Source organism: Rhinatrema bivittatum, chromosome 4 (assembly GCF_901001135.1).
Source record: "Rhinatrema bivittatum chromosome 4, aRhiBiv1.1, whole genome shotgun sequence".
Lineage (NCBI taxonomy): Eukaryota > Metazoa > Chordata > Amphibia > Gymnophiona > Rhinatrematidae > Rhinatrema > Rhinatrema bivittatum.
In genome coordinates, this window is record NC_042618.1 from 167,322,786 (window position 1) to 167,337,478 (window position 14,693).

A 14,693-nucleotide genomic window follows, 5' to 3' on the forward strand; every position below is an offset into this window, starting at 1 on the left:
GACATCAGCTTGCTCCTCTCCATCTGCTGGCATGGGAGCATAACCCACTGGCCCCGAGTCCATCTCTCTACACGCTAGGAAAACTGCTATTAAACAAGCTGAAATAGGGAATAGCCACTGCTATAACTGGCATTAGTAGCATGGGATCTACTTAATGTTTGGGTACTTGCCAGGTACTTGTAACCTGGATTGGCCACTGTTGGAAACAGGATGCTGGGCTTGATGGACCCAGAATGGAAACATCTGACCCAGTATGGCAACTTCTTATTTTCTTAGAGTCAAACTGGATATGGAAAACTAAGCTGTTTCCTTCTCCTGTATTAGTAAAGAAAAAAATAGCAAGAATCTGAAGACCCAGCAGTGTAAAAATTTAAGCATCAGCCAGGACGGTGCCTCATTACAGCTACCCACTGTCATGTGAAGGGACCAGGGTTCTACTCCTGCTTCAGATCTTCCACTCCCTGGGTCAGCTAGGGCTGGGGCGCTGCAAATCTTTCTCGTGCATATTCATTGTGGATATCCTGACAACCTGGCCTGTTTGTGTCACTGGAGGACTGGAGATCGCCATCACTGTCCTAGAGGAAGGATTCCCAGTCATCGTGCAATGGAGACACCTAGTGGCCGGATTTAAAGCCCTTGAGTTCTGGGAAATGCCCTGTTACTGCAATGATTGGGCTAAAGTATGTTGGGAGGGATATAATCTTGGAGGAAATATCCATGAGTAGTTGTGAGCGAACGCTCACGGCACTGGAGCCCAACAGTTCTGACTGAGCTGGAGCCCGTAAGAGCAGGAAGAATTGCCAGGCCAAAAAGAAAGGAAACAAACAAAATCCAGACATACATCATCACAGTCATTAAATGTTTCGGGCGGTTATGAAGTTATCCATACCTTTCTAGCAACTACTGCTGGTTGCTTCCGGCATTATATTTTACAAGCCATGGTACCTGCTTGTCTTGGCTTTATCTTGTTCTGTGGGCAGCGATCCCCTACTGCCCCCCCTCTGCAGGTCACCCCACATCTGTGAGGGGCACAACTGCAGCTCACGCCAACTGGAGCTGGAGGAAGCAGGTGGTGAGAATCTGGAGAGCGGTCCCCTCCAGCATGGCATGCAGTTAGACCAGACACCGGCCCAGCTACTCGTACACCACGCATTGGTGCAGGGTTGTGTACGTTGCTGTGTACGCTGTCAGGGAAATCCCGATCAGTCCTTCACAGGACGCTACCACCCAGACCCAGCACTCAAGAGACCGTGCACAGCTAAACATCTGGTTATTCATCTCACTCCCAGGTAAAATGCACTGAGGTGATATGGGACGTGTGCATGTGGAGGATGCCTGTACATTCATGCCATCAAATACAATGTGAAAAGCACGCGCCAGACGCTTTATTCCCGGCAAGGTGTGACTTCTCTCTGAGCCCTTAGGCTCCATCTCTTCCTCCGGGGTCTTACAGGGTGAGAAGAGAAAGCTCTGAATAAAGGGACTTTCAGGTAAATATTTTTTAAAAGTTGTCTTCCTGGGATCAACGCCCCTCAGCCTGAGGGTTAAAGCACCCTGCAGTCAGTCCCTTCAGACAGCTGTCTTTGCACAGACAGTAGGTCTGAATGTGTCTGCATCAAAATAAATAACATTCATTTAAAATGTAAAGCGCTTGCAAAATTGTGTACTGCTCATGGGAAGATGTCCCTGCCTTCCTGCTCCCTGAAACGTTACTGCTGTGCTGCCTGCTTTGAGTTCAGACTAAAATTCCTGTCTAAATAACGTGAGTGTGCATAGGGTGGGAAGGGACCATGGCAAGTCAGACGAATCCAAATCAACTGTGGGGATCAGCTGAGGGTGCAGGTCTGGGAGAGGGTAAAAACACCAGAGAAGACGCCCCATAAAGACAAAAGCTGACCCTGAATCTCGCCTGCATACTGAACACAGCCAGCCACAGGCAGAGGGAAATATCCTGTCCCCAGTGGAAGGGTCTGATCCTACAGAATTAAAACCATGGCAAGTCAAAGTGGGTTACTATCCAGCAGCAGTAAATACAGCCCTACCTGCACCACGAGGGAGATTCCCTAACCTGCAATGTAACAAAGGCAGTCTTCTAAAATCCGACAATTGGCAAGGGGGAGAGGGGAATCTCTTAAAATTCCCAGTGTTTTTCTGGTTCTGCATACCTGCTGCGCCAGTTCCACAAAAGCTCGTCCCAGCGGCTGTCGCTGTCACTCCCTCCACGGCTCAGGCGGCGTGGACACAGCACCTGCGGAAACACCAAAGTCCCAAGGGAGGTGAGCGAAGCTCTGAAAGCCCGTGCGTCTAGATTACCTGCCCTCCTAGAAGCTTAAACGGGATGCAGGCATCGCCTGAGGTGCAAACCTGATCTCCCCAGAGGGAGCCCAAGCCTGCACCCGTTCCAGGTCCGTGCAAGGGACGCTGTAATATGAGGGGCAGGGGTCGGGATCCTTACCGAGAAGTACAGCGCCCGACCGTGAGCTTAAGCCTTTTCCTTGGAAGGGTGAACAGAAGATCCAGGGGGGGGGGGGCCCATATGTAAACGGGATGGGAACAGGAAAGAACCAGGGACCCCTTTTCCCAGTCAGACCCGTGTCACCAGATAAAGAACAGAGGACGAGGGCAATTCCCCAGAGCATCCGATGCCGCTCCCACCAGAGCCCGCCACTTCCCCTGCGCCAGACTTGGGGGGGGGGGGGGTGTCTGTGCTTCCGACAGGTACAGAGCTCAGGGAGAGAGGCGGGGAGCGAGAGATGAAGCGCAAGCCCCCCCTGGCCTTCGCCACACTCCAGTGCAGCGCCGGCTCCACGTGGCAAGGAGGCATGAAGCTATTTTTTTCCCCCATTATATTTAGGACCTACGGATGTTTTGGGAGAGGGAGAATTCTTAAAATTGTGAGCGAACAGGCAGGTCCTGAGTACGCATGACTGTCCAAGTGTGAAACCATCGGATGTCACGCCAAATGCACAAAACCCAGCAAGAGGACTCAGCTTTCGAAGGCAAAGAAATTCTATAATACAAAACTTACCTTGGAAGAACATAGAAAGGGAGGGTGGGGGACTATCTCCACTGAACAAGGTACCATCCCCCCCCCCCCCCCCCCCAACCACAGCAATGACACCATCCCATCAAAAGGAAAAACCTCCCATTCTTTAAACAATAAAAAATGTACAGCCCAAAAAACGTGAAAATAGATCAAGAAAGACAGAGGAAAAAAAAGACCCCCCTGAGAGTATCTTGAAGCAGGTGGGAGCCACCGCTGTCCCCCCCCCCCCCCCCCCCCCCACACACACACATCTATCACTTTCCTTCCCCCCCTCCGCAATTCACACCCACCCACCCCCCCCACCCCCCCAGTCTGTAATCGCCCCTTCTCAGGGCCCTGCCAGGAGGCAGATAATTAGCGTCGGGTTCTTGATGGGCTGCATGTCAAGGAGGCCTGGGGGCCGGGCTCGCTCTCTCTCTCTCTCTCTGTACAGCTCTGCCTTGCACAGTCGGGAGGTGGGTGGGAGATGCCTGTTCTCTCGGGCTTCAGAGATGGGGGAAAATAAATCAGTTTCCTAGCCCACATCAAACGAGGGTCAGACAAATTGTCGGCCGCTTCCCCTAACGCGTGGGGATCTTTATTTTAATGATGCTTCTCTGTTTTCCAGCCTGTCTTTTATTTCCCAGCTTCTAAATGAGGTCTCTTCCCCCCCCCCCGAGAATTTACAAAATCCCCCAGCGCCTTTCAGTCCTGCAGATTTGCTTGTTTAACAGGGCTCTCCGGTTACGTTCTCATCAGCCGCCTCGCCAGACCCTGGTCAGGTCATTCACAGCAAGAAAATCTTTCATCAGTGCAAGAAAAGTACCAGCTCAAAGTTTTCTGCTTTTCAGCAACCCCCCCCCCCCCCCCCCCCATCCCCAGCAGGAGTTTGAGAAAAGCAGAGCCAGAGAACGAAGGCTACTGCAAGCCATAAGCTAGCGCAGAGCGAACGCATCCCATCACAGGCGCGGACAAAACAATGCCCGGACAGAGAGAGGGAGGCAAGGACAGAGCCACCTTTTGGTATTCGGCTGGATACTTTCCAGCCCCGTAGAGGGTGTCAATGTGTGAATCCAAATCTACATCCTCCATTATGGCTTTCTTTATTCTCTCCAGTGTCAACCCATGGATGCCCTGTAGTGCTTACATATGGGCCGATTCAGTAAGGTGCGGTAGAAAGAGGTGCGTTAGTGCCCGGCGCACCCGCGTTTGCCGCACGCACAGTTCGGATCACCTACCGCTCGATACTGTATTTAAATGGCATGCAAATGCAAGCCGCGTCCATGAAGCGCAATCCATTTTACTGTATAGGCGCTATACAGCCGCCTATACAGTATCCTGGGTGCGCTGGTACCTGTCATTTCAAACGTCATTTCAAATGACGCTTGAAATGACAGGTATCAGGAAGTGGATGGTTCTCCTACAGACCCCGCTGCCTTGAGCGCCCGGCCCCAGCAGCCGACGATCGGAGGAAGGGAGTGCAACAAAGCACCCTCCTTCGGACGGACAAGAGAGACGAAATTTCACAGTCCCAAACTTTCCCCCAGCCCCCGCTCACCTGCCCTGGCCGCGGCCACGCAAGCCCCCAGCAGCAGCAGTAGAAGGGCAGCGAGAGAGAGTGGCTTCAACAGCCCCACCGGCGAAGATGAATACGTGCACCCGTTGTAGGTCCAATATGGGCGCTCAAGGCAGCGACGGCGCATGCGCACACGCCGTGACCGGCTGGACGAGGTCACGGAGTGTGCGCATGCGCCTTCGCTGCCTTGAGCGCCCATATTGGACCTACAACGGGTGCACATATTCATCTTCGCCGGTGGGGCTGCTGAAGCCGCTCTCTCTCGCCGCCCTTCTACTTCTACTGCTGCTGGGGGCTTGCGTGGCCGCGGCCAGGGCAGGTGAGCGGGGGCTGGGGGAAAGTTTGGGACTGTGAAATTTCGTCTCTCTCTGCTGGGGCTTGGATTGGGTTGGTTTGGGACTGGGCGGCTAAGTTCACCACACTAATGCAAGGGTCAGGGTAGGCGGTAAATTAGTAGGTTAAAGACGCGGCAAGATAGCAGGTTAAAAAGGAGATAGTCGGGGCGCACTTTACTGTATGGGAGGGAGTAGCTAATCGGATCGTTTACATACATACACATGCCGTGGGCGGAAAGGGATACGCGTCAAGTTAAAGAAACGGTAAGGATCGGTAAAAACAGATAGTGGATCGCGGGTTAGACTTACGCGGCGAAATTGTGAGTACACAGTGGGTTAGAAACGGGGTAACTGCGGCCGCGCTTTACTGTATCGGCCTGATAGTAACATAGTAAAAAAAAAAAAAAAGTACAACTTCAAATATATTGCTTATTTTTGTTTTCTGTGCATAGTAAATGACTGCAGATAAATGGTTCAGCCAGTCTGCCCAGCAGAGATTCTCCCAGTTTAGGCAGATTTATTTATTTGATTTTATATTTCTTATATATATTTTTATATTTCTCTGTCCCCAGAGGGCTCACAATCTAACAGGCCAATACAGTACAGTGCGCTCCGTCGGAGCGCACTGTTAACCTGCCCTTGGACGTACGTTTTCCCTTACCCCTTATTCAGTAAGGGGAGGAAAACGCGTGTCCAACCCGCGGCACCTAATAGCGCTCTTGATGGCCCTATTAGGTATGCCCGCACGATACAGTAAGTAAAATGTGCAGCCAAGCCACACATTTTACTTTAAGAAATTAGCGCCGACCTTTGGGTAGGCGCTAGTTTCTGCCGGCACCAGGAAAGTGCACAGAAAAGCAGTAAAAACTGCTTTTCTGTGCACCCTCCGACTTAATATCATAGCGATATTAAGTCGGACGTCCCGAAGAGTAAAAAAAGTTAAAAAAAAATAAAAAAAAATGTAAAATGGGCCGGCGGCTGTCGGGCCGAAAACCGGACGCTCAATTTTGCCGGCGTCCGGTTTCCGAGCCCATGGCTGTCAGCAGGCTCGAGAACCGACGTTGGCAAAATTGAACGTCGGCTGTCAAACCCGCTGACAGCCGCCGCTCCGGGCTAAAAGGAGGCGCTAGGGACGCGCTAGTGTCCCTAGCGCCTCCTTTTGCCTGTTTCTACCGCACCACCTAATTTAAATACTGAATCGCGCGCACCGGCGAGTGGCCGGGAGAGCGGGCGTTCGTCCGCTCTCCGGACTTTACTGAATCATTACCTGAGGCAATGGAGGGTAAAGTGACTTGCCCAAGGTCACAAGGAACAGCAGTGGGATTTAAACCCTGGTGTCCCTGGTTCAAAGCCCGCTGCTCTAACCACTAGGCTGCTCCTCCTCCTCTCCACAATAAATTCACAGTAGATTCACACACACAGTCCCTTATGCAACCCAACACCAAACCCCACCCATCCCGACCCCACAAGCCTTTCCCTACCTCAGTCCTGAGAATGCCCAAAAACTTTCAGAGCAATGGGCTCTACCTCCTCTACTAGTGGGCAACTCCAGGCCATTTTCAACATTTTTTGTCACGGCATCAAAACCCAAGCCGAGACCCTGATGCAGTCTCCGTGCAGGTTACCCCAATGCGTTCCTGAGGCCACAGAGCAGTCGTTCCACTGCTGTTACTGCCCCTCAGTGCTTCATTACCATCCTCTTAGTCCAGGGATCTTTTGTGTTTATCCCACTGGTTTTTTCTTTTCTTTCTAAATTCTGTCACTGATTTCTGTCTTCACCACCTCCTCTGGGAGGGCATTCCAGGCATCCATCACCCTCTCCATGAAAAAATACTTCCTAACAACATTTCAGAGTCAAACCCTCCCTTCGGAACTTCACATCATGATCCCCAGTTTTACAATTTCCTTTCCACTGAAAAAGGTTTTCTTCTTTCTCTCTTATATGGTCTCATCTCATAGATCCCATACCATTGGTTGCCTTTCTTGTCCGGTACAATCCATGCCTCCAGCCCCAGCCTGTGCCTTGTTCCAGCCCCCAGCCGGTGCCATGTTCCAGTTCCAGTTGAGTCCTGCTGGCCACTAGAACCCAAGGGCTCAACCTGCAGGGGAGGTGGCTGGCCCAGGTAGAAGACCTGGCTCTACCCTGGCTAGAATTCCTGTGTCACCCCAATAAGGGGAGGGGGGTTCCTCCAGCCCTAGCCAGACCTCCAGGGTATTGCAATCCTCACCTAAGCTGATTGGCTGCTTTTCCTGTCTGCTACGATCTCACACCCACAACCAAGCGAGGAATCCTGACACAACTCTGGCTCCCACCCTCCTCCCTGGGACAAATGGAAACATCTTTAGGACTCGAGTGGCCCCAGAACTCACAAAACAACTCTTTCAGTGAAATGGTCGCCTGGGATATTTCCTCTACACCTTGGTTGCACCTAACAGTTATAGTTGGTGCAATCAGTTGGTGCATGAAATGTGGGTTCCTTTTAACATCTCATACCTTTACTTTCTATTCCAATTGTGACAAATTGGGAGTCAACGCTGCTCAGCTGCAAGCAAACAAACCTTCCATGGCCCTTGAACTGGGGCCTTAGGCGGGAACAGTGCATTATCTGATCTGCTGCTAAAATCCTGGAGTTTCAAATACCCATGCAAGTACCGCCTAAAACATCCTCTTTCCTGGATTCTCTTGGATGCCCAAAGAAGCTTCCCGACAGCACACACACCGGACAATGCTCCCGCCAAGGAATGACTAGGTGTGTGCAAATTTTTGTTTTTGTGTAAGCAACAATGCTTTTAAAACAACAGTTTCTGAACGCCAGTATTAGGTGTCGCATTTCTGTATATAGTACAAAGAAAAATGTATATGAGCGACTATGTAAAACCTGTGAACGATGCTCCAAAATGAATGAGCACTTGCTCAAAGGCTCAGCTTAGAGGGAACTATGACACAGGATACCAGTTTCCTTTTTCCTTTTTATTTATTCATCTCAGCAAACACACTTGAGGAAAAAAAAATAAAAGGCCCAGACATCACATATGCAACCATGGTAACTTCAGGAAAGTTCAATAAAAAAAAAAAAAGAAAGTTGTATTTAATTCTTTGAAAGGCATCCATGTGTCAAAATCTGACACTGGAAGATTTATTTAAGTCTGGAGCTTCCACTGCAACGACAACTGCACATAGACACAAAGGGATATTTTGCTGATGTCTGCTTTGATTACAAATCCTCAGCAAATGAGACCTTGAGTTTGGAAATGGGATGGTTATTACAGGCTTTAGCTAACCCAAACTCAGGTCTTAGAACAATTTTCAGCAGAAAATTATTGATCAACCTCAGCAGATAAAAGAGATCACATATGCATGTTAAACAAGTCCTTTGTCTTGCAGGGAAAACTGCGTAAACCCCTCTAACACACATTTTGAGGTGGTCCAACACAAGAAGTGCCACGCTGGATCAGACCATGGTTCCATCAAGCCCAGCATCCTGTCTCCGGCAGTGGCCAATCCAGATCACCAGGAGTTGCCTGCCATATGCATTCCTTGTTACTCACTCCCAGGGGATAAGCAGTTGTTCTCCCCAAGTCTACCTGAGTAATAGCTATGTATGGATCTTTCCTCTAGGAACTTGTCCAAATTCTTTTTAAACTCAACTATACTAGATGCCTTGACCACATCCTCCTCAGAACCGTGAAATACGTTATCACTTTCTTTACAGCATGCAGAACCCTCATTCTCCCTTTCCTGATAGGTAGAAAAATGCAGAGAAATAGAATCCTGCTTCTGACATCATCAACATCTGGAATTAGGCAGAGGAAGCACACTGAGCATGCTCCAACCTCAAAGTAAAGGCAAGAAACTAGAAAAGCTCGCCCACATCTCTTTCACCTCATTTATGAATCCAAGCAGACAGAAGATTTAGAACAAATCTGAGAAAGTATTTTTTTCACTCCATGCAAAAGCAAGCTGTGGAATTTGTTGGTGGAGGCTATGTTCAAGGCACCTAGCATAGCTGAGTTTAAAAGGGATTTGGACAAGTTCCTGAAGAAAAAAATCCATGAACAAGTATTAACTGTAGACTTGTAAAAGCCACCGCTTATCACTGGGAGTAGGAAACGAGAAACATCTACTTTTTGGGATCTATCAGGTACCTGTGACATGGACTGGCCACTGTCAGAGACAGCATTTCATTTCTTATGTTCTTAAGGTCAAAAGCATTTACAGACCTACTCCACAAGAATCAGGAAATGAGAAACAGACACACTTTGAAAACTTGGTTAGAAAAACAGTTATAAATATGTGATTGAGAATATCCTACAAAGGTGAGAAACTTATTGTACCTGAAAAAAATATTGTAAAACCACCATGAGCAAAACTTGAAAAGGAAGTCTACAAAAACACACCCAAAAGGCTCATATATATGTGAAAAGAGGGAGAAAAAGGACCTCCTATGTCCTGACAGCACACTTTACCTTGTCCTATGAACATAAGAAATTGCCATATTGAGTCAGACTAAGGGTCCATCAAGCCCAGCATCCTGTTTCCAACAGTGGCGAATCCAGGCTACAAGATCCTGGCAAGTACTCAAACACTAAGAAGGTCCCATGCTACTGATGCAATTAATAGCAGTGGCTATTCCCTAAGAGAACTTGATTAATAGCAGTTAATAGACTTCTCCAAGAACTTATCCAAACCTTTTCTGAACACAGCTACACTAGCTGCACTAATCATATCCTCTGGTAACAAATTCCAAAGTTTGATTGTGCGTTGAGTGAAAAATAGTTTTCTACGATTAGTTTTAAATATGCTACTTGCTAACTTCGTGTAGTGCCCCCTAGTCCTTCTATTATCCGAAAGAGTAAATAACCAATTCACATTTACCTATTCTAGACCTCTCACGATTTTAAAGACCTCTATCATATCCCCCCTCAACCGTCTCTTCTCCAAGCTGAACAGTCCTAACTTCTTTAGCCTTTCCTCATAAGGGAACTGTTCCATCCCCTTTATCATTTTGGTTGCCTTTCTCTATACCTTCTCCATCGCAACTATATCTTTTTTGAGATGCGGCGACCAGAATTGTACACAATACTCAAGATGCGGTAACACCATGGAGAGATATAGATACATTATGACATTTTCCGTTTTATTCACCATTCCCTTCCTAATAATTCCTAATATTCTGTTCGCTTTTTTAACTGCTGCAGCACACTGAGCTGACGATGTCAATGTATTATCCACTATGACGCCTAGATGTTTTCCTGGGTGGTAGCTCCTAATATGGAACCTAATATCATGTAAATACAACACGGATTATTTTGCCCTATATGTATCACCTTGCACTTGTCCCCATTAAATTTCATCTGCCATTTGGATGCCCAATCTTCAACAATCTGCTTTTGATTTAACTACTCTGAATAATGATGTATTATCAGCAAATTTGACTACCTCATTCATTGTATTCCTTTCCAGATCATTTATAAATATATTGAAAAGCACTGGTCCAAGTATAGATCCCTAAGGCACTCCACTGTTTACCCTTTTCCACTGAGAAAATTGACCATTTAATCCTACTTTCTGTTTCCTGTCTTTCAACCAGTTTGTAATCCACGAATGGACACTGCCTCCTATCCCATGACTTTTTAGTTTCCTTAGAAGCCTTGCATGAGGGACTTTGTCAAATGCCTTCTGAAAATCCAAATACACTACATCTACTGGCTCACCTTTATCCACATCTTTATTAACTCCTTCAAAAAAATGAAGCAGATTTGTGAGGCAAGACTTGCCTTGGGTAAATCCATGCTGACTGTGTTCCATTAAACCATGTCTTTCTATAAGCTCTGTGATTTTGATCTTTAGAATAGTTTCCACTATTTTTCCCTGCACTGAACTCAGGCTCACTGGTCTATAGTTTCCTGGATGACCCCTGGAGCCCTTTTTAAATATTGGGGTTACATTGGCCACCTTCCAGTCTTCAGGTTCAATGGATGATTTTAATGATAGGTTACAAATTTTAACTAATAGATGGGAAATTTCATTTTTGAGTTCCTTCAGAACCCTGGAGTGCATACCATCCAATCCAGGTGATTTGCTACTCTTTAGCTTGTCAATCTCACCTACTACATCTTCCAGGTTCACAATGATTTGGTTCAGTTCATCTGAATCATCACCCTTGAAAACCATCTCTGGAACCGGTATCTCCCCAACATCCTCATTAGTAAACACAGAATAGTTCATTTAGTCTTTCTGCAATGGCCTTATCTTCCATGAGAGTCCATTTAACTCCTCGGTCATCTAACAGTCCAACCGACTCACTCACAGGTTTCTTGCTTCGGATAAATTTTTTAAAGTTTTTATTATGAGTTTTTGTCTCTACGGCTAACTTCATTTCAAATTCTCTCTTCGCCTGTCTTATCAATGTTTTACACTTAACTTGTCAATGCTTATGTTTTTTCCTATTTTCTTCAGATGGATCCTTCTTCCAATTTTTGAAGGATTTTTTTTGGCCATGCCAGTAGGATGTTTTTTTAACCGTGCCAGTAATCGTTTTGCCTTCCTCCCACCTTTCTTAATGCAAGGAATACATATGGATTGTGCTTCTAAGATTGTATTTTTAAACAATGCCCATACTTGTACACTTTTAACCTTTCCAGCTGCACCTTTCAGTTTTTCCTAACTATTTTCCTCATTTTATCAAAGTTTCCTTTTTGAAAATTTAGTTTTAAGCTGTAGATTTGGTTTTAGAGCTGTAGATTTACATATTGTCCCCTTCCAGTCATTAGTTCAAATTTGATCATGTTATGATCACTATTGCCATTTCCGTATGTGCATCACTGATCATTAATTCCTATTCCCTTCATGAATATCCCTGCTTGCCACAATTAAGAAGCTTTGTTTTCCACTACACCCCTCCTAGAGCTGCATTCACTCAGTTTTACATAGCACAATACTGAGCAGCCTACCACAAGAAGAGCAGAGACAGGGAAACATGTGACCATTCAAGGACACACACATGTACTCTGAGCTGATATAAGCTATACACTGAATGATATCATGGAATTATCACTCAGATTTCTAACAGTCCCTTTTCCCCCTCTGGGGTACTATGGTTTTCCGCTGGCCACAGAAATTGCCACTGAAGCAACCACTTCATTTTCTCTGCTGTAATGTGATAAACAGCTCTGAATATTATTGCCCCTGTAAACAAAGATAATAATGTACTATATTATAAAAAAAAAATCATTAATTTTCCATAGCGAGTGCTTCCTGCCAGTTAATAAGCTATCACTGTCTGGTTTGGGTTCTCAGATCAGGAAACCGCTCCATCCTTCCTCCCCCCCATCATCATCGAGTTAAACAGAACTTCCTAGAAATGTCACTAGCATAGCCGGGTCTTTAAAAACCACTACCCAGGACTCCATCTCTGCTGCAGACCTGCAAGAAAGGGGACTGATTTATTCTATTGTTCTCCTCCAACCCTGCAGCACTTTAATTGTCCATTAAGTGAAGCAGAGAGAAGCTGTAAATCTTTCATCCCCAGAGAATCAGCTCTTGACCTCGCTTGCCAGTCCAGTCCACAGCACCCAGCTAGATTTAGAAGGCAGAGATAAGGAGCTGGTTTGGGGAGAAAGGGAAAGGAATCATGCCCAAAGCAGACACAATACTGATCTCTCCTCACCCTGGGTCAATGCAGAGAAACGCTAAGATGAGATTTATCCATGCAGTTGGGAAGCTGCGTGACACAGCTGCAGAGTTAATGGAGGCACTCTCTGAGGTTAGGCTTGAGCAGAATGGAAGAAATTTTGTAACCCCTGCCTCACACACACACACACACGCAAACACACACTCACAATGTTAAGGCTGCTGAGCAAAAAAAAAAAAAAAAAGCATGCATCTTCTATCCAAACCTCCTTATGCTGCTATAGATCAGAGCAAGTTTTGCCATCTCATGGCTGGAGCCCCACAAGCCATAGCTGGCGGGCTTTCCCTCCCATTCATTGTGCCAGGGGTGCTCTGTCAATCCAGGGATCTCAACTCCTGCTCAGTGCAGGGCTGGATGTTGCCCCCACCCCCAGCCCCAGATGCCCAGGCGTCATCACCAGCTGTCCCCGTCCCACATCGTTTCATTAAAACAGCAAAAACCGTGACTACATTATTTTTGTTATACACGAAAAGAATGAGAGAACTCAAAGTAAATGAGGTAACTTCCGCTCCGTTTCGTGTTATCTGAAGGAACCCGGGCAGGCTATTTCTCTGTCAACAGCTCAGGCGTCTCAAGAAACTGCGATGACAATCTAATTTACAAAAAGCATGCGCTCAGAAATCTTTATTTATGTATACACAGAATGAGTGCCTTCATCCCATATGGGAAGAATTACCTTATAAATAAAAACCCTTTAATTGACAAACACTTCTCTTCCTGTCCATGTGTCAACAAATACCAACAAAGTAAACTTAAACAATTTCCAGATATGTACATAAACACAATTACTTCTGAACCAAAACACAAGCATGAGCAGGATGCACAGGGAAGGAAGGGTGCGGGCGGTAAGCAGCAGCTCATTTACATACTTCAGTCCTCAGCTGAAACCGCAGCTCCTGTGACAGGAGGACAGGACAGAGATTTTCGGGGCAACACGGGTAGAGGCCATCCTCAACCTTTGCACTGCGGCTTGAAATGGACCACCTCCAAACTTTAACCTGGCCTTGAAGTTGGAAAACAGAGGAAAACCAATTCTCTCTTCTTACAGGGCAAGACTTAACAGAAAAGTGAAGTGAAAATCTATGCAAAGAAGATGGGGGGAAGCCCACGTGAAGTGGAATGCAATCCTCCCGGCTCATGAGGCCTCCATCTTTGAATGTAATTTAACCATTGGGGACGAGACGGTACAGAAGAGAAAGTCTGTCCATGCAAACCTCTTCTAGGTACCTGGGGGGGGAACCCTTTCACTGGCAACAGACACCTTGACTCCAAACAACCAGAGGAAATTATCACCAGGTGCCACAGGACTATCCCAGTTCTCCTCATACCCCAACATACAGCCTGGCATTAACAAAATAATGGGCTATACCAGCAGGGCCCGCGAAGTTGCAAAGCCTATTGGTACAAGAGGACATAGGTCTGCTGTCATGCAGAGGCTGAAAGAAAAAATACAAAAAAGCATATTAAGGGGCAACACTTCCTCAAATATTTAAAAAAAAAAAAAAAAAAAAAGGCTTATTTGCGCTCAATCAATTTCCCTCCGCCTCTGAGCCCAGACACTGGGCTAGGGAATATGGGGGGTGAATGGGAGAATGGAAACAAAACAGCACAGACGGCTCACTGCTGCCCAAGGCCAGATTCTTTCCCAAAGTCAGCAAATGCATCTCAAGGCGTTCTGGAAGGAGAACAGAAAATAGCCTGTCAGCTCGGTTACGCTTTCTGGCGTGATGAGCAGAGAAATCCCCCAGCATCCTCCCTTCATACTAATGAGGTCTTTTCATTCCTCACAAGGAGGAGCACGGAGTCCCTGAGGAACTAATATCAGCGAGCGAGGTCGATCTGTACGATTTGCCGTCCCCAGAGGAAACGCACATTTATGTCACCACCGGGGAATATCTGAAGGCTCCCACTGCCTCGGTGCATTCAGCCATTGCGGCTTCAACAGCCAGAGCTGAACGAGGCAGGAGCCCTGGGCTATATGGGTATGGGAGGGGGAAGGGGGCGGGAACCTTGGTGTAGAACTACTTGGGATCAAATGCAAATGCAGCTCAAACTGCCCGGCA

General features: G+C 46.9%; 1 protein-coding gene across 1 annotated transcript in view; it reads right to left on the reverse strand.

The window, feature by feature from the left end:
• RBFOX3 (RNA binding fox-1 homolog 3) overlaps nucleotides 1-14,693 on the reverse strand; it is a 559,590-nt gene that overhangs the window by 530,705 nt on the left and 14,192 nt on the right. The window contains exon 2 of the mRNA XM_029599169.1: nucleotides 2,166-2,248. The gene's annotated coding sequence lies outside the window, so the exon portion shown is untranslated. The remainder of the gene's footprint in view (nucleotides 1-2,165; nucleotides 2,249-14,693) is intronic.